Genomic DNA, 19,260 nt, shown 5'->3' on the forward strand with positions numbered 1-19,260 from the left:
CGCGCAGTAAGGGAAGGGATAAAGGAGGAAATGAAAGAAGAAAGGAAGAAAGGTGCCGTAGTGCAGGGCTCCGGAATAATTTCGACCACGTGGGGATCTTTAACGTGTCTTAGCTAGTAACGGCCGAGGATATACGGTACTCCCTCGGCCCAACGACTGCTGCTCAAGTAAGTCTGCCAGGAATACGGCCGAACGCCGAGCTCACGTGCTAGTTGCGCCGCCCATAGCGTTGTAAAAGCGTGCATGAAGTGGAACAATCGAACTGGCGAAGGGAAAACTATGAATAAATATAAAAAAAAGGATAAGAGGAGGTGAAAGTTAACGTTATGCACGCCAGCCCTGAAAACGAGAGTCGGAAAAAGAACGCGCGCCTCCCACGGAGCGGTGTGGACGGGAGGAGGTTGACCGGAAGTCCCGGTGGCAGCTTCCGGTTTCCCCGCTGCACTTCCTCCTCCTCCTCCACCCCTCGCACCTAGAAACCCCCTACGCAGCAGCTCGCGTGTGAACCGGAGGGCGCTGGAGGCATTATTGCGTCCCATCGGCTTTTAGCGCTCACCGCGTCAAAGGTCCATTTGCTAAGCGTGACCGATGGTTGCACGATCTTCCAGCGCGGCCACAGTCACTGCTTTTTGGCGCTGGCGTCGCTCAGGTGTCGCGTGCGTATGCGTACGTGCGACCTGAACGCACGCCCCGTTTTCAGAAACGTGCGATAAAATGATATGTAAAAAAGATGCGAGGTGATTATTTTTCTTTCTTTCACGTTCGATAATGGCGTCGAAACGGGGTTGTTTCATCGATTATTTCATAGGCGGTGCCCGCAGCCTCTGCAGCGTTGCGTTAAAATGTGGAACGCAGAAATATCACGGGTAACTTGACTCACACACGTCCGCTTGAACTTTGGTCCAACTACGAGTGAGCTCGAGAATTCGCTGGGAAGAGGCATGAACAGGCACTATAAGCACAGTAGAAGGTATTTCGTGTAGTTCCGTCTAGTTTCCTGTAGCGGCTTCTCTATGGCAAACTTACGTAGTTGTTTCATCGATTATTTCATCGGCGGTACCCGCAGCCTCTGCAGCGTTGCTTTAAAATGTGGAGCTCAAAAATATCCCGGGTAACTTGACTCACACACGTCCGCTTGAAATTTGGTCCAACTACAAGACTTGTAGTTGTAGCTCACTTAGTGAGCTCGAGAATTCGCCGGGAAGAGGCATCAACAGGCACCATAAGCACAGTAGAAGGTATTTCGTGCAGTTCCGTCTAGTTTCCTGTAGCGGCTTCTCTATGGCAAACATTGTAGTTGAAGAAAGGGATTGAAAGTAAAAAAAAACTGAGAAGGCATTTATGTTGATTCCATAAGAATCATCAAGGAGTGTGCGTGCGATGATATTTACCCACAATTGTCACCGAGTTCTTTTCATATACTTACTTTTGCTTTTCCGAATTAGCTGCATTCTGCGACGTATTATAATGGGTGACTTGGAGGGCGTGGTTGAGGAGGGCAGGTGGTCCAACATTTTAGAATTTATTGCTGAAGCTTTTCCCTCTCCTCTCTCATTACGCCCCTTAAATCCATCCCTGGCTGCCATATGTGTTTTGCTATGTGCATGCATCCAGGGCTTTCCAGGACGAATTTTTCTTTAACTACGTAGTTTCGGTGGAAGCTGTACAGCTTTCCTTTGTAGCCGAATGACTCCGCTGGGGTGGGTGTCAGTGAGTAATTACTCCCTTATTAGATTCAATGACTAGGAAATGTTCATTATAAAGGGCTGTTTACAACGATTTCACTTGTTAGTAAAGGCCTATTCTGAAATAAATCGATGTGGTTGTGGTCAACAACAAGTTGGTATAACAGAGTTAAGGTGGTGGTGGTGGTAGTGGTTGTTTATTAAAATAATAGCAAAAAGGAAGGAAAAGATTTTTGCTAGCCCCGGCATCTGCCATCGATACTGAAGCACCTGAGCTGGGGCAGCGGAAGTAAAGGATAGCAGGCAGAATGGAGAAATGAAATGAAAGAGGTGAGGGGACAGGAAGAGAGGATAGGGGGAGAAGTAATATGTACAAACTATTTACACAATAAGAAATGTGTCCATGTTGTGCGCGTGATTAGAGTTAAGGAAAATTGTCATTTTTTTCCTCAAAAAGCATTCCACTACCGCTTAGGATTTCTTCAGTGAAACCATTTCGCACTCAAATGAGTGCATACCGAATTATTCTTTTGAACTTTTATCGCTGGCAGCGACAACTCGTGACGTGAGAAGTGCTAGTGAACAGGTAATGTCGTTCTCCGGCGAAGGAGGTTGGCCCCGGCTGTTCTAGCGGACACGAAAACGTAGCAAACGACAAAATATGGCGCGCAAGAACAGCACACAAAGCACAACAACATAGCAAAAAAAAAGCAGCTTTCTGACAGAAATGCATATACCCTTTTAGCAACTCCTAAGTTTCTAATTATCTCTCTCCAAAGCCTCATGCACACATTGGAAGCGCTGCGGTTCTAATTAATAATAATAATAATAATAATAATAATAATAATAATAATAATAATAATAATAATAATAATAATAATAATAATAATAATAATAATAATTGGTGTTTTGGGGGAAAGGAAATGGCGCGGTTCTAATTCCAGAATGTGTTCACCAAGCGTCGCATGGGATACGATAAATCGCGGAAAGCCACTTTAACAGAAGGCTGCAACTTGGCCGATGGAAGTTGTCTCACTTGCTGCGCTCCTTTTCGGTTTTAAATTGCAAAAAAAATAACTAAATAAAACTACGATATCAGGCAGTTTGTTGCGGAGACGGCTGAGCCCTCAAGGATCACCCCGCATGGGGTTAGAAACATTTAAATTTCAGTGCTCTAAGCCATCCTGAGCTGCACGTGTAGGAGGAAGTGCCTGTGAGGAAAACCGGCAGCGGCTCAATTCTTTAACCTCACCCCAAATTTACTCTACGCCACTGTCAGAACCAGTCTGAATGTTGTTCGTAAACACGTGTCTCCGCTTAGGGCATGCCGCTAGCAGCCGTCCTCTAAAACCAGACCCAAAAACAGCGCCGCTTATTGCTTAACTGCTAAAGTTGGTCATTTAGTTCGAAGCCCCCAACCGGCTTGCTTAGTAAACACATGGCTTGCTTTAAGTTTGCCGGACCTCGATCACACTCTGCTAATTCTCTTCTGTACACTCATGTGGAAAAAAAAAGGAGGGGGGGGGGGGGTAATCTTTCCGTGTCCACCGCATTCCTGCCGCGCCTTTCCCCGCGTCCGTTCACTTACTCCCTCTAGGGACTCTTACTATACGCCGAGCAGAAAGTGATAACAAAAGGGGCACTTCTCACCCCGTTAGCCACATGTGTTTCGCGTCTCCGCAAGCGGAGAATGCTTTCTACGAAGCCAGTGCACCCTACTTCGCAAGCCGCTCCTCCAGAAACGCTGCCCGCGGACCGTGCCAGCATTTCGCAGCGGGGAGTCCGGCGTTTCTGCACGGCACGCCTACGTCGCTGTTGCCTGCCCGCGTTTTCTGGAGGGGGCGTTCGGAAAAACACGCCACCCCCCCTACCCCCCCCCCCCCTTCCCTCTTCGGACGAATCCTCTTACTTCTTGGCGAAAAACAACTGAGCGGCAGCACCGCGGCAGAAGGAATGCTCGAGTGTTAGCAGTGCTGCGTGTTTTGGTATGCGCGGTGAACCGGAGCGCTTTCGCCATCTGCGCAGCTCTTGAGCACGAGGAGCTGTGGCGCCGTTGAAGGCGGGACTAAAGAGCGCTGGCGCCGCTGCAGGTTTCGTGGACGAATAGTGAGAGTGCTTGAAAAATGAATGGCGAAAAAATTTCAAAGGAGTCGCCGGCGCGAGCGTTGGGAAGTGAGGCGATTAGAGCGAAGTGGCGCGCAAATTACACACTCTAGCAAATAATAATAATAATAAAATGCGAAACATAGCCAGCAATTATGGACAAAACATTATTGAGCGGGAAACCGTTTATGAACGCAACTTTCACTATAACAAGATTTCACCATAACAATCAATATATCCGCAGGCCACCCGATGGCAGTCACTGTATTTCTTTTTATTAGCGCAACGTGGTGCGCAAATTGCAAACACACTCCAGCCACACACAAAAAAAAACAAAGAATAAAATGCGAAACATAGCCAGCAATTCTGGGCAAAAACATTATTTAGCGGGAAACTGTTTATGAACCCAACTTTCACTATAACAAGATTTCACCATAACAATTAATATATCCGCAGGTCACCCGACGGCAGTCTTGTATTTTTTTTCCAATTCACGTTTTTTTTTCTAGCGTCAAAAGCTTTCCCCATTGGTTTCTTTACGGGAGTCTTACCAGTTCGATGCGATCGCTGGAAACACTTGACAAGAAATATTTTGCTAAATATCAGCGCAATGTATCATTACCTTCAACATTTCCATAACAATGTCTTACAATTTTCCAATTTTCAAAACTTTTTCCCGAGAAAGCGGGAGTTGTAGGAGGATAGAACTGGTCCCCTGTTCCCTGTGAACGCTGAGTGGATTGGGAGTGACTTACTAGTTTATATTTGATAGCTTTGTGAGTGTGTGTTTATTTTTTCGCAGCTTTAGGACAGAGAAAGAAAATGGAAGCAAGGATTGTGGAGCAGACGAGAGTTGGAGATGTTCTGCATTGCACTTAGGCAATGAACTGGACAATACGGCGTAGGAGTTTCTAAGAGGTAGCCATTGCATATAAATGATAGAGTGATAATGATCCTTCTTCAGTGATAAAGTGAATACGAATGGAAGAATAGGAACGTTATGTTACACTTTATATAATCGGACACGACTCCCCACACATGGAGCCCCGGAGATGTTATTTGTCTTTTTCGCGCATTAATTTTATTGCCATAGGATTCAGCTATATTTACTCCTCATTAGTTATCCGTTGTTATCTATAAGTCATCGGTGTTACTGAATGGGCAAAGTGAGGTGTTGAATGAAAGATTTTTTTTTGCACTAATTGCATGAAAAAGAGTTATTTCTTAGTGAGAACAGATTTTTCTTCATTTTTCTGAGAACTTCAATTATTTGAAAATTATTACCCTTGAGATACCCGTTACTTAGTGGCGGACTGGATACTCAAGAACGAAGATCAGGTTTGCAGCTGTTAATTGCTATAGGATCTTACTATTGCAGAAAGTGATATTTGCCAAGAGGGAGATGCTTACATCTCTTTTATTTTTTGATTTCCACGCTGTTGTAACCATACCTTGTGCATGCAATAAACAGTCTACAGCGCAGAAGGTAATCAACGAATCCATCAATAAGAACAAAAAAAACGCAAACGTAACCACCGAAGTCGGCATCGGTCAAGTGCATGACTATGCTCTGAAAAGTTTGCACAACTGAAAAGAAAAATTGAAAAAGCTTTACTTTAAAATTTATCCTTAAAATCTTATCCTTCATGTCTCACTTTCTTGTATTCTTGTCTTAAAATCTTATAGTTCCTATCTTATATTCTTATCTAAAAATCTTATTTATCTTCAGGATGCCGTTAAGCCCAAGGATTGCAAAAGTACCGTTTAACCTAAATACTAATTCGCCTTCGCTGCGCATGCATGCCCGACCCATGCTCATTGTTTCGGGTTATGATCGTTTTTTTTTTTTACAATTTTCAGTTTCTCTCGGAAATGCCTGCTTGCAACTCATACTCTATAGTCAGCACCCTCTGTAATGCAACGCATAAACCACAATACATTTAGATCCAATCCGAGGCCGCAGGTCGTTTCGAACGGGCAACAGATTTAACAACATATATACATCCCTTTTTCTTTCAATAACAAAACCGCTTACAAAAAAAAAATAAAAACCTTCGAATAGCGCCGTGATTGTGATGCATATTAAAGCACGGCTCGACAACTTTTGAGCCGCCAGAGAGAAAGTCCGCCTATAGCGTGACAAAATACAGTGTGCCAGAAAGAAAATTTAAGTAAAAAAAAAGTCGAATTTTTTTGTTTTCTTTCACGTGTGTTCAATTGTTTCTGCAAACACGTTGCATCCATTTACGGGCGCCCCAAATGCGTGAATGTGTCCCTTCTCAACACTCCTATTCCTTCTTTTTTCTGTTTTTGTCTTTCTCTCTGTCTCTGCGTCTATAATGTGATGCCGATCGTTCGTCAGCAGCAGCAGCAACAGCAGCGGGGCCAACTTTGATTTTACTTTGCCCTCGCTTTAAATACGCGAAGGCAACGTGCGGAGCGTGGGAAACGAGACCTGTGGCGTGAGCGCGGCGAAGCCTAACAACGGCGTGTGGCGGTCAATAGTTCGTGCTTGCCTATCGCTTGTGTGTGCGTGTTTGTGTTTGTGTGTGGTGTACGAGTTGAGAGCCCTGAGAGAAGGAAAAGGCCGCTAGAACTTTGACATATGCACGGAGCTCAAACACTGGGCTCCACTCGACTCTGGGACACTTTCGGCACTAAGCGCATGCGCAATCAGACGCGTTCAAGTGCGAAATGAGAGTGGGGTCAGTGATGTCTGTGTAACGACGCACTGTGAAGTTGTGGGGCATACTGAAGACGACGTCGTCGCTTCCTTGATCGTGCGGAACAGCTCCCCTTGTCTGCGTGAGGGACCGATTTTGACGTTCCAGCGAGGAAAAGGTAATGCGTTCTTCGAACAAAAAGGTTTTCTATATGCTTTACGGTTGCTGGAGGGGGGATTGCTTTCTACACCCTTTTGTGACGAAAGCGAACAGTCACCGAAACCAAGGAGCAGGGGGGATGTCGTTTTGTTTTAATTATGGCTTTCACCAGTGGGATATTAATAAAACCAGCAGGAAAACAACCACAAGCCGCCGGTGGGACCCGAACCCACGGCCTCCCAATTTCGCGTCTGGACGCGAAGTTCGGAGGTCTTGGGTTCGGATCCCACCAGCAGCATGTGGCTGCTTTTTTGTCCGCTTTTATCAACCGGACGCGAAATTAGGAGGTCGTGGGTTTGAATCCCACCGGCGACGTGTGGCTGCTTTCCTTCTGCTTTTATTAATCTCCCATTGATGAAAGCCACAACATAGTTAAAAAGAAAGGCATCCCTTATGCTCTTTGGTTTCGATATGACTGTTCGCTTCCGTCACGTATGTCATAACCAGCACCTCTTTCGATTCCTCTGTCTACACAAATTTATGGCTCTTTATAAGTCCGCCAGCCGTGTACTTTGACTAAGTACGCGCCTAACTAGTCTTTCATTCATCCTGATTGAGAGGGACTTGTAATCAAACCGTTCGGCATAAATCTTATGCATGACCTGTTCGCAAGCACTTTCGAACACCTTTGCTTAAATGCGCTGTGTAAGCAAAATAATGCTATTTTACTAAGGACTAAGAATCCTGTAGAGATCTGTCTCAAAGTCTGATAGTGTGCATGAAGGAGCGGAGTGGGTAAAGTTAAGCATTTATTCAAGCAGGTGCTCCTATCTGCTCTCATGGGAGTACGACCCTAGCCCCATTACAGATGGATGAAAATATTTGAAAGATTTATTTAGATTCCACCCAATTTCATTGGTTTGCGAGTTGTCTGGATTAGGCTACTGTGTGGTCCTCCGAGTTTCTAACTGTATTGTGCTGACTTCGGGTTTGTTTTGTTCTGCTTCGATCTATCGAGATTCCATAGAAGTTTTGCAATCGATCCACTTTCGAAGCACCCAATCGAAGCTCAGGCACGTTTAGCGGCCAGTTCCTCTAGGTTAGGTGATAGTTGTGCGTCCTGTGGATGCAGCTGATAGTTTTCTGTCCAATGTTTCTGAACAGTTGTGATTTAAATAGATGGGGTGATCTTGAGGGTTGGCTCTTCTGCCCACTGACGTCATCGGAGAAGGGCACGCGCTGTGAGGTGTGTCGCCCTAATCGGTAGCGATCTACTGCGAGCAGTGATTTTTCAAAAATTATTTCTGGATTACAGGGTCCACGCAGAGCTCTTAAATTTGACTCGAATGACCACAAAGACCACATCTACAGATCTGTTGCACTAGAACATGCCCCTAGAAATAATTTCAGGGTCCTTTTAACGGGAACTTGTTTATTTATTTACCCTCAGGGCCAGAGGCATTACAGAAGTGTTCATATGCGCCACCCGCAGAGCCTATGTGGAACCAATATTAAGGCTGATATAAAAAGAGGAGTGGAATCTCCAAGCGGATGCCAGATTCAAGCCACATAAGTCACGGTCGTGCCATGAGTGGAGGAAAAGACATAACCAGTCACGCTACAAAGACGTGGCATGTGCGAACGCGACTTGCTCTTTCGTGATGCAAGCAGGCGCCATGAGTTGCGGAGGGGAAAAAAAAATGAAACTCTGATCTCTCCCCCATCTTCCCTTTCTCTGTGCTTTATTCGGATCGCCTCGTCCGCGAGTGCACGTGTGTGTGCCCACTGGATGATGAAACGATGGCGCCAGATTGGACACGAGCCGCTTCTGGTCAAACACAGCTGACTGACGACGACCTGGATTCCCGCTTTGATTTATCTCTTATTTACTGCGAAAGCGGATCTCGTCCAATGCGTATACGCCCGTTGGAAATTATAAGGAATTGCATGAAGCGCTTATAACCGGAGTTACGCTGCTATGCTATACTATACTCCGTTTCATACATCAGGTGCAACGCTGTGAAAGGTACGGAAGTAGTCCGGACGGGAAAATAAAGGGAGCCGTGTTACTCCGCGCTTGTTCTGTGCCCGAGTCGTCTATGACACGAGAAAGCGACAGTGTGTTGTCAGCAATAACAGTGCATTTAATCAAGACCATGACAAACGTGTCATGTGGTAAGCCTACAGGGAAAGCATTTACGGCCGCGGTCGGGTTCGAACCCGGGAACTCCGTATCAGTAGCCGAGCGGACTAATCACTGCGCCATCGCGACGGATAGAATTGCCTGGTATGAACGTGGTTTCATGTGAACAGGAACCGTTCTGGTCCTCCTCCTAATTGCCACTTAATACCAGCATCAGCAGCAGCAGCAGCACCAACAACGCCACACATCTTCTACAGAACAACTGCCTCTCCCAATAATTTCAGGTTAGCCCCGTCCTGTTCCAGCCTGTCGTCGGCCGTCACCTGCCTCTAAATTTCCGCGAAGCGTCTCCAGCCATATTGCGACTGCGCCATCTATTACAAGCAGGCGACGCTAAGCGGAATTCGCGTAATGTGTCACAAATCTCTCGGCTTCCTTCGCGCATGACATTCCCCTCTCTTCCCCGTTTTTTTATCGCACCCGCTTTACGAAAACGCGATATTTATATACATTGTGCGTCCAACTTGACTCTGCACTGACGAAATCCTTCGTCGCAGCGTTGAGCAACACCGGCGTACCTTCGAATAGGACGATGAGGCCGTTAGAGTTTGCCTTGACAGCTGCAAGGCAATTTGACAAACGTATACTGTAACGCACAAGCAGCGATATGTGGGCTTTGCTTGCTTAAGGCTAGCTGCTGTTTCTTACTGCTATCGCTTCCTTTCTTTCTTCTTTCGTTCTTTCTTTCTTTCCTTTATTTCTTTCTTTCCTTCTTTCTTTCTTTCCTTATTTCTTTCTTTCTTTATTTATTTCCTTCTTTCTTCATTTGTTTGTTTCTTTCTTTCTTTCCCTTATTTCTTTCCTTCTTTCCTTTTCTTTCTTTCTTGCTTTCTTTCCTTCCTTTATTTCTTTCTTTCCTTCTTTCTTTCTTTCCTTATTTCTTTCCTGCTTCCTTTCCTTCTTTATTTCCTCCTTTCCTTCCTTCTTTCCTTCTTTCTTTCCTCCTTTCTTTCTTCTTTCTTTCCTTCTTTCTTGCTTTCTTTCTTTCCTTCCTTTATTTCTTTCTTTCCTTCTTCCTTTCTTTATTTCTTTCCTTCTTCCTTTCTTTATTTCTTTCTTTCCCTCTCTTTATCTCTTTCTTGCGTTCTTTCTTTCCCTTTCTTTATTTCTTTCTTGCGTTCCTTCTTTCCCTTTCTTTCTTTCTTTTTACTTCCTCCTTTCATTCCTCAATTCGTCCTATCATTCCTTCTCCCTTTTTCTTTCTTGCTTTTGTTGTTTCTTTCCATCTCGCTTTCCTCCCATCGTCCGTTCTTTCTCTTCACTTCTTTCTTTCTGTTTTCTCCCTCTCTTCCCTCCTTTCTTCCCCTCTTTATCTCTCTCACCTCTTTCTTTTACGTTCCGTGATTGATTACACAACTGGTCGAGCGAGGACGACGGAAAAAGCGGAGCATCTGTTGAGCTGGAGCTCTGGAGATGTCGCGGCGGACTGGCCAGAAACCGAGTCATCCTCCGCGCCGTCCCACCAATCCAACATCGGCGATGTATGGTCGCAACGACAACAGGCTGCGCAAAGTTTGTTCATCGAGATGGAGCGACAGTAAACGCGTGCAGAGCGCGCGCGTATCGACGTCTCTGTCGCTTTCATGAAAGCTGCTCGCCAGATTCTCGGCTGAAATCGCGCGCGTCCGAAAGTGTGATCGATTATTTCCCGCACTACGTGTCACTATAGCGGGTACAGGACTCTTTCAACTATACTCCTCTTCGTGAATAAGCCACCTCCGTTTTTAATTCCTCTTCGTGCCCGTGTGTAAACGCCGAACACTGATCGCTCCATTTCCGTCAGTTTTTGGGCTTCTGAGCGTCGGAGGTTTTGCTCGTGTGCTTTCAAGAGACATCGCCGACATGCAAATAGCAGCTTCATCAATGACATGTGTCATGCCCGTGGTGGTAACCAGAAGGTCGAACTAGCCAGCCAGAGCCAGCCCTTACTACGAGGTAAGTCTGCGTGACTTTAATTTGATAAGCTTAAGTGATTAAAACAATCCTGCGTCCATTTAATGACGTAGGTTAAACCTGTCGCGCTCTTCTTTTCCAGCAACTCTGTCTAACTAATCACCGCTTCCATGGTGCAGGCTGCAGTAGATGGCGATAAGTGAATAAGTAGATTAAGTTCTAGCTGCGCTTACAGCTCGCCAAAAAGGCAGCTGCTGTGACGTCGGCGTAAGTCATCTACAGCATAATTAGACGTCGCACAAAACTTCACTATCAATGACGTGGCAATCACGGGCTAAACCTTATCTCTGCCAGTTATATGACTATATAGTCATAATATATACTGTCCCAAACGTGTGCCAGCGTACGCATTCGCGCATTATCTCGAACGATGCTCGGTGGAGTTCTGGTGGCATTTGCGGTCAGGAATACGATCATCGCCTGACGTAGCACATCTATCGGTGAGTAGAAAGACACTTCACCGAACGAAATATCTGCTTCACTGAATGAATGCCGTCAAGTAGAAAGGTTTGGCACTGTTCTCCATCGGGGAATCACTGAGTCGCCTTTGCGTGGGTCACGTACCTCGAACGCGTACTCGTTTCATGTTATGCCTTGCATACACTGTCCTGGTCTTGTGACTTTTGACCCGCGTTCCAAGTTCGTAATAACTAAGGGGAGCTCTGTACCAGTCGGCCTGACTGGCCCTTTCTTCGGTCTAGTCTTTATTTGCCTACCTGATGAACTATGTATAAACGTGTGATCTGAACAGAAATTTTCAGAAACCAAATATACAACGAATAAAAATGAGAATCATCTTCATCTTATGCTTCTTGCGCGCAAGTGAATCTTGAGTAAGATGCGCGGCCAGCAGTCCTGTTCGCGTTGTGTCTGCGCAAGTCCTGCCGATAAGAAGGTGGCGCTGCATGACCATCTGTGGCTGGATGAGTTAGCTAGTTTTTAACTGCACTGTAAAACCAGCAGATGAAGTTTCAAATTCGTGACAGCGTCCAGGTTAAATGGACCGCCGAAAAGGGATGCCGCAACTTATTCGAGCCGTTGACTCATTATGAGCGTCGGTCTCCGCCATTACAAAGGCCTCAGATTTGCGGCCGCCACTTTCGCGGCCATACTTTGTTGATTTGAGTTCCTTTTTCTTAAGCTCACGTCACCCAAAACACCAAGCCTTAAAATATTACTATTACCTGCATTCTAGGTGTGCCCAAGCAAGCGTTCATACGGGGCAATAACGGCAAAATTATCGATCAATATTTGGAGGCAGAGAACCATCCCTCGGGCACTTTTGCATTCACAAGTGCCCGAAAAGTTATGCGCTCTTTTAATTTTTTCCCAATAAACTATCATCGTCATCACCATCACCCAGCCGGGCAATGAACAAATTGTTTTTGCGATTGCAGTGAAGGCTCAAAGAATATCAAAGAAAGAACAGGACATAGCCCGCCATAATGACTTCTCAGTGGTGTGGCCGAAAATTCAAGACGCTAAGAGACCATTACACAACCGTCAGCCATTTGCTGTATATTCAGCGCAAGCAGCTTTGGGTTTCTTGCGAAATGAAGCTAATGCGATGGAAGGACGCCATATATCTCGACTTTGGACAAAGGTGAAAATTAACTGCGGCAATCTAGTTCGCACACTTCTGCCTCCCAAAGATCCGTACGCCCCTATATTCGACAAGGCGGTACAATTTTTGCCTTTTAGAGGGTTGTTTACATGTTATCTCTACTGCTGACCGAAGTGTTATCTCTGAGTTTTGTTCATCGATACAAGAACTTGTACAAGGGGCCAAGGCCTTGGCCTCCTCTTAGACACTGTCTGAGGAACAAAAAAAAAGGGAAAAAATGAGGAAGAAAAGTTTCATTTTCCCCTCCCAGTTAGCAGTCACTTGTTCGCATAATAAACGATATGCTACGCACTAGCAGAGTTTCAATGCTGATTGGCTGCAAAAGGGACCCTTTCTCATTGGTCGACATGTAGTCCCGCGGCAATTATGACGTCATTGAGAAGAAACTGATGAGCTGGAGAGAAACACATTGGTCAAAGGGTGGTCGGCGCCACAAACATCTGAAACCCTTGTCAAATCTATTTTAGCTAATGATTCCCTGTTTTGAGCGTAGTGTCTTCTTTTAAAAAAGCGGACACAGTGCGTGCTGGTCGGCGAGATGACATCACGTATTTTCCCTTTCCCTCAACCACACTACAACGATGGCAGCAGCATAATAGAAAACCGGAAAATCGATACGTCGCCGATCCGTTCCGCACGTTTGCTGTTTTTTTTTTTCTTTCCAAGAACACAAGTGTACTAATCGTAGACGCACTAGACGTTTCTGTCCGACCGGTCACGTACCAACCAGGCTATCTCAAATCTCGGGGCTCGTAACGCCGCTGCAAAGCTGAGTAACCTGAAGCGCCGTCTGGAGTAACAACGCTCCCTCTGTGTATGCCCTTATCCATAATTAATGCAGAACGATTGTGAATCTAGACCTCTGATGACCTGTTCGACCTCCGGCCGGAGGCCAATACGTACTGCTCTGTGTGTTGTAAGCAAGATGTCTGTGATCCTTCCCGATTTTGAGCTTTTTTTTTTCATTTATCTACCCCCCGCCCCCTCTTCTACCTCTCTTTCACTGTTGTATGAAAGCGGAGTGACAACTGCGGTACCGGAGGGGCTTCCTTCCGCTAATTCACCTCGCAACTGCGTACCACATTTGCGTAGCATTGCTTCCCATACTTAAAACATCGTCATAACAGCATTATTTGGTAAAATTGTTATAACACCCATATTGCAATCTTTCCTAATAGGGAAGCCGTTCATTAATTTTATTTTAGGCTAACTCCACAAAATCTATCATTTTGTTTTATCAGAATACATGTAAGAGTCGTGCGCAATTTGTGAGACCAGCGTTTCTTATGAAACCAGGCATTGTGTTCGGTGAAATCAGTTACTATAAATCAGCACCGCTGGGAACAGCGCATAATTCTACAAGAAACAAGCGAACCAACGAAGGGACTTGTTTATAGTTTATGGGGCTTTGACGTCCAAAAAGCGACTCAGGCTATGAGAGACGCCGTAGTGAAGAGCTTCGGAAATTTCGACCACCTGGGGTACGTTCTTTAACGTGCGCTGTCATCGCACAGTACACGGGCCTCCAGAATATCGCCTGCACCGAAATCCGAATAACAATAATTTTCCAATTACGCACGATTATGCTTTTTTCTCGCCGCATTACTGCGGAGGCCCAATGCATTAAAGAATATTGATTCTTACAAGACGCTGAAATACGCAAGGAAATAATACGTTTGAAGGTCAGTGAATGGCCATTAAGAGACGCCGAAAAGAAAAAAAAACATCGTCTCAAATTAGGCTTTCTTGAGATAGGGGAACCTGCGCTGCCAAGGTGGCACTGCAATGGTTCCATTCGGTGACTCAAAACTGCTTTTGTCAGCCGCTTGGGCCGCTGTAAACGCGAGAACACATTCTGCGCGATTAGATACCCCCGTTTGGCTGACAGCATTCATTGCCTAGCTTCTCTCGGCGTAGCCCAGATAGCTGGCGCACGGCACGTGCGCCTTCGACAGAGAGCGGAGGCTCGCGCCAATAAGCGCCTGAAGGTGGCGCGGAAAAGTACTAAGAGTACTACCCAAAACTGCTTGCTCTTCTCGCTAGGCAGTGTGTTATGGCGCTGCAATCGGCGCCGAAAACTTCAGCGCAAGATGAAGTTTACTGCAAACAGCGATGGGTAGTACGTGTTGGAAGCACATGTGTTCAAAGCAAGTTGCACAAAAGCGGTTCACCTGACGGTCGGGCAGGTATGACATCAGATGCTGCCGTTACAGGGCAAAAGAAACACAAATCACGTTTAACAATTAAGTATTCATTACTAACATAGGGAGCTTTAGCCTATCGCTGAGACGTACTACAGCGTTGACGTATACCGGACCGGTCGGGAGCCGCCTGGGCTGGCGCCGTGGCTGGGTAGGAACGCGCAGTCCTACTGCGCGTGCGCATCTGGCAGCCAGCTGGTTCAGAATACGTTTACACTAGTGTGCCAACTTTCTAAGCATAGAGGGGTTTAGTATAGGGTGATCATATCTGTTATAGGGGGACATGGGAATGGTGGGGCGCCATTGCACAGGCGCAAGACAATAGCGCACCTCAAGTCAGTGGTTTGCGCATGCACGCTGTTCTCAATGTCACTAGAGTCGAATACAACTCAAGAACAAAGCGTCTTTTCTCCGACAAAGAACCGCCCTGCAGCCAATGGCGTCGGCCGATTCTCATGAGCTTGCTATCGTGACAATGCAGGGAGGAGATTATCCCCTTTCGTCTGCCACTCCTTGTATTGTCACGCTAGCAGGGTGGAGAGAACCGGCCGGCGCCATTGGCTGGAATGGGGTCTTTTGACGGGGAAAAGACGCTTTGTTCTTGAGTTGCATCCGACTACAGTGAGTCATATATAGTTCAGGGGAAGAGTACTAGCGTAGGCGTTTATACGTATGCCTGCGTATATATAAACGGAGCAATCATGCGGTGCCATGCAGTCGCTGACCGTGCACACATGTCTGGTTTATGGGTTTGGTTTATGGAGGCTTAACGTCCCAAAGCAACTCAGGCTATGCGGGACGCCGTAGTTAAAGGCTCCGGAAATTTTCGGCCACCTGGGGTTCTTTAACGTGCACTGACATGGCAAGTACACGGGCCTCTAGAATTTCGCCTCCATCGAAATGCGACCGCCGCGGCCGGGATCGAACCTGCGTCTTTCGGGTCAGAAGCCGTGTGCCATAAGCAATGAACGGCCGCTGCGGCTGTGCACACATATGATGGTACTGTCCCTCCCTTTGTACAGGCAGATACAGTGCCCTATCAAAATCAAAGCAGCAATTAGAAGGGAGTTTGCATAGGAAAAATGTCAAAAAAGTACCTCAATGGAGCTGACTGAGACTGGTACTGAGATCCATAGTCGTGGCATGTTCTTTGATGCCGGGAGAGAGTGTAGGGGGGGGGGGGGGGCAGGTTAATTGTCCGAGCTGCGCTACGCCAGGCTCCTTATCGGCATCACGGCGCGCCGTTCTGCGGCCGCGGCGCCGAAAGCACTACTCGACGCCAAACAACCACACCAGAAGCAGCGCACATTGCGAGCACAGCGCTGTAATGACTTACTTAGTCCTGAGCGACACAAAAGAAAGCAAAATAAATAGGGAGGTCTCGGAGGGAACACGGGGAAAGGGGAGTTAAAGGGAGGAGATAGGGAGGAAAGAGACTTGGTAGAAGTTTTGAGTACTACTCTTTCCCCAATGTCAGCACCCCCCATCTAGAGTGTATACGCACACACGCATTATGGAGTCTACTTTATAACAAATCGACTCTTGGGTCGCAAGTTGGGATAAGTGCTCGTTCCAGTGTTGCGCCGGCGGCGATGTCATTTCACGGCTAATCAGTATGCCGGAGACAGGGTCGCGGTGACGTGTCGCGCGTTTCAGATCTGGCGACGGATCGCCATATACGGCGGACAGGTACGCATTTGGACGCTGATTTATTCCGACGATCGAGCTGCGTAATGGGCGTCGCGGGTTTGGCGTAAGCCCGGGGTACATACAGACGAGGTCTGGGTAGAGTGGGGTCAACAATGAATGCGTGACAGCGCGATATTTAAGCGTTTCGCCGTAGACCGCACGACCGTGCCGGGTCGCGACATGTTTGCGGGGTACGCAATGCGCTATTCATAGATGGCGCTTGCCTCAGCGTACCACAGCCGCCCCCTGGATATATCTGCGAGTGTGATTCTTTTTTTCTTTTGTTATTCTTTGCTGTAGCCATAAGTTCCAATCCCCCCCCCCCCCCCCCCCCCCCTCTTGTTTGCTTTTAACTCTGTTCCTGTTTCTGTGGGAAACTTGCCTACGTATTCGGTCTCGTTCCATGATCTTGAGTTTGATGTCTGGGCCGGTGGTCGATCTTGGTTTATGCTTTCCTACGAATTATAGTTTTATTTTTTAATTAGTTAAACTAGTCCTACGGTTGCTCTAATACTCTTACTGTTTACCACTACTTTCACCTCTCCCATTGGGCGCTATCTAAACATGTGCCGCTTGAACGTTCACCAAAGAGCTGAACAAGGATAATGAGACCCACGGTAGCAAAGAAGACGTTAGTGTATGGGGCGCTTATGCTGAAGAACATTTTAGTTGGTCGTTCTCGACTGCAGCTTCATTCCCTGCATGTCCAACGAGAGGTACAGATTTTGTAAGAGGTATAGAGCCCAAGAGGGAGGGTTACATTCTAGATCACGCTAGCTGTGTGGCTTGTATAATGTTTCGCCAGCGTTTAAAATCTCAGAAGTGGGATGCACTCTCGTCACCGTCTCTCCTATAATTAAGACTTCAAAGCAGTCTGAGAGAGCCCCACCGCACGGCTCAGAACCAGAGTTCTTGGACTTTTTACTTCTATAAGAGAGACTGTACATAGAGAGACGAAGTGGTAAAAGCTTGGAATGAGTCAGTGGAGGAAACGTTAACCTTCGATTTGAAGGTGACATTATTCTGCTGAGTAACTCGGCGCAGATGTGGCACCCGGGTTCGAACCCGACCGCGGCGGCTGCGTTTTTATGAAGGCAAAACGCTAAGGCGCCCGTGTGCTGTGCGATGTCAGGGCACGTTAAAGATCCCCAGGTGGTCGAAATTATTCCGGAGCCCTCCACTACGGCACCTCTATCTTCCTTTCTTCTTTCACTCCCTCCTTTACCCGTTCATTACGGCGCGGTTCAGGTGTCCAACGATATATGAGACAGATACTGCGCCATTTCCTTTCCCCCCAAAACCAATTATTATTTTATGTGGCAACGCATGATCGAGGGCCTAAAAATACAGAGCACTGTACGTTAAAACTGATAATTTTTTTTTTCAGAAAAATTTGAGCAATGTTAAGTAGTTCGGGTAAAAAACAATGGTTAACGGTAGGCAATGACGTACATTACAAGTAGTGACGTACTGCATACATATCGCTCAAGCAGTAACCGCAAATTAGAGCTGCGAAAAAGACCTAGGAGATAACAATTTATATCGTTATTGGCAGAAGCTCTCTGGTTATCAATACCATCTTATCAATACGCTTCAAAAAAAGAAACCCACAGCTTTTTCTCAGTAGCTAATAAGAGGTCCTGCTGCTCAGAGCCAGGTCCCGGAATGGAGTCCCAATTTCTTTCGGGATGTAAAACAAAATACGGCCGTTGACTGTGCGACGTCAGTATACATGTTAAAAATCCCAGGAGGCCTTTCGAGCATAGACAAGACAGGGTTGCCCCAAAAAGCATCAGTAGAATTTCTGAACCCAAAGACTCCAATATGGGAGTAAAGAAGGGAGTAAGTCGTTCTCTAGCGTCCTCCCTTTATAAAAGGGAGTGCCCACAGGCGAGCTTACTCTTTTTTGACTCCTTTCTATTTAGATGTGCGTGGCGTATATAGGATACATTCAAAGGGCAAAAATTTCAACGCCCACTTTGAAGCTCAGATATCTAATATGCTTGTATCGTCTGCATCCGGTGTATTTTTGTATGCACGAGCATTACAAAGTGATTTAAGAACAATTTAAATCACTTTCCATAAGTAATTGTAATGTTACGTAATTACTTTCTCTGGACAGTAATTGGTAATGTAATTGCCATTTTCATGAAATCTATGTCATTTTATTTAATTGCTTTCAAAAAGTAGTTATGACAGAACAAGTAAGCTCTTTGTCTTACGAGAAATGCGCACAGGGAAAGAAAAGATACATTTGCCCTTTCTTGCATTTCGAGTGACACGCCCAAACGCTCTTATACGCAAGCAATTAAGTCCAGCGAATTGAAAGAAAAATTTGAAAACTGCAAAGTTGTAAGATAATTTTACGGTAATATTGAAATTAATGGTCCATTATGGTCCAGTTCATGGTCCAGTGTTTCCATCGGTCGCATCGAACACTTAAGATTCCCATGGAAAACCAATTTGGAACGCTTTTGACAATAGCAAAAACGTTAATAGAAAAAAAGAATTCAAGACTGCCGCCGGGTGATCTGCGGATATATTGATTGTTAAAGTGAAATCTTACATTAAAAAAAAAATTTACCCGCCACGGTGGCTCAGTGGTTAGGGCGCTCGACTACTGATCCGGAGTTCCCGGGGTCGAACCCGACCGCGGCGGCTGCGTTTTCATGGAGGAAAAACGCTAAGGCGCCCGTGTGCTGTGCGATGTCAGTGCACGTTAAAGATCCCCAGGTGGTCGAAATTATTCCGGAGCCCTCCACTACGGCACCTCTTCTTCCTTCCTTCTTCCACCCCTTCCTTTATCCCTTCCCTTACGGCGCGGTTCAGGTGTCCAACGATATATGAGACAGATACTGCGCCATTTCCTTTCCCCCAAAAAACAAATTATTATTATTACATTGTGAAAAAATTGCGTTCATAAAGGTTTCCCGCTCAAAAATGCTTTTGTCCATAATTGCTGGGTATGACGCTTGTTGTA

Source organism: Amblyomma americanum, chromosome 5 (assembly GCF_052857255.1).
Source record: "Amblyomma americanum isolate KBUSLIRL-KWMA chromosome 5, ASM5285725v1, whole genome shotgun sequence".
NCBI classification, from domain to species: Eukaryota; Metazoa; Arthropoda; class Arachnida; order Ixodida; family Ixodidae; genus Amblyomma; species Amblyomma americanum.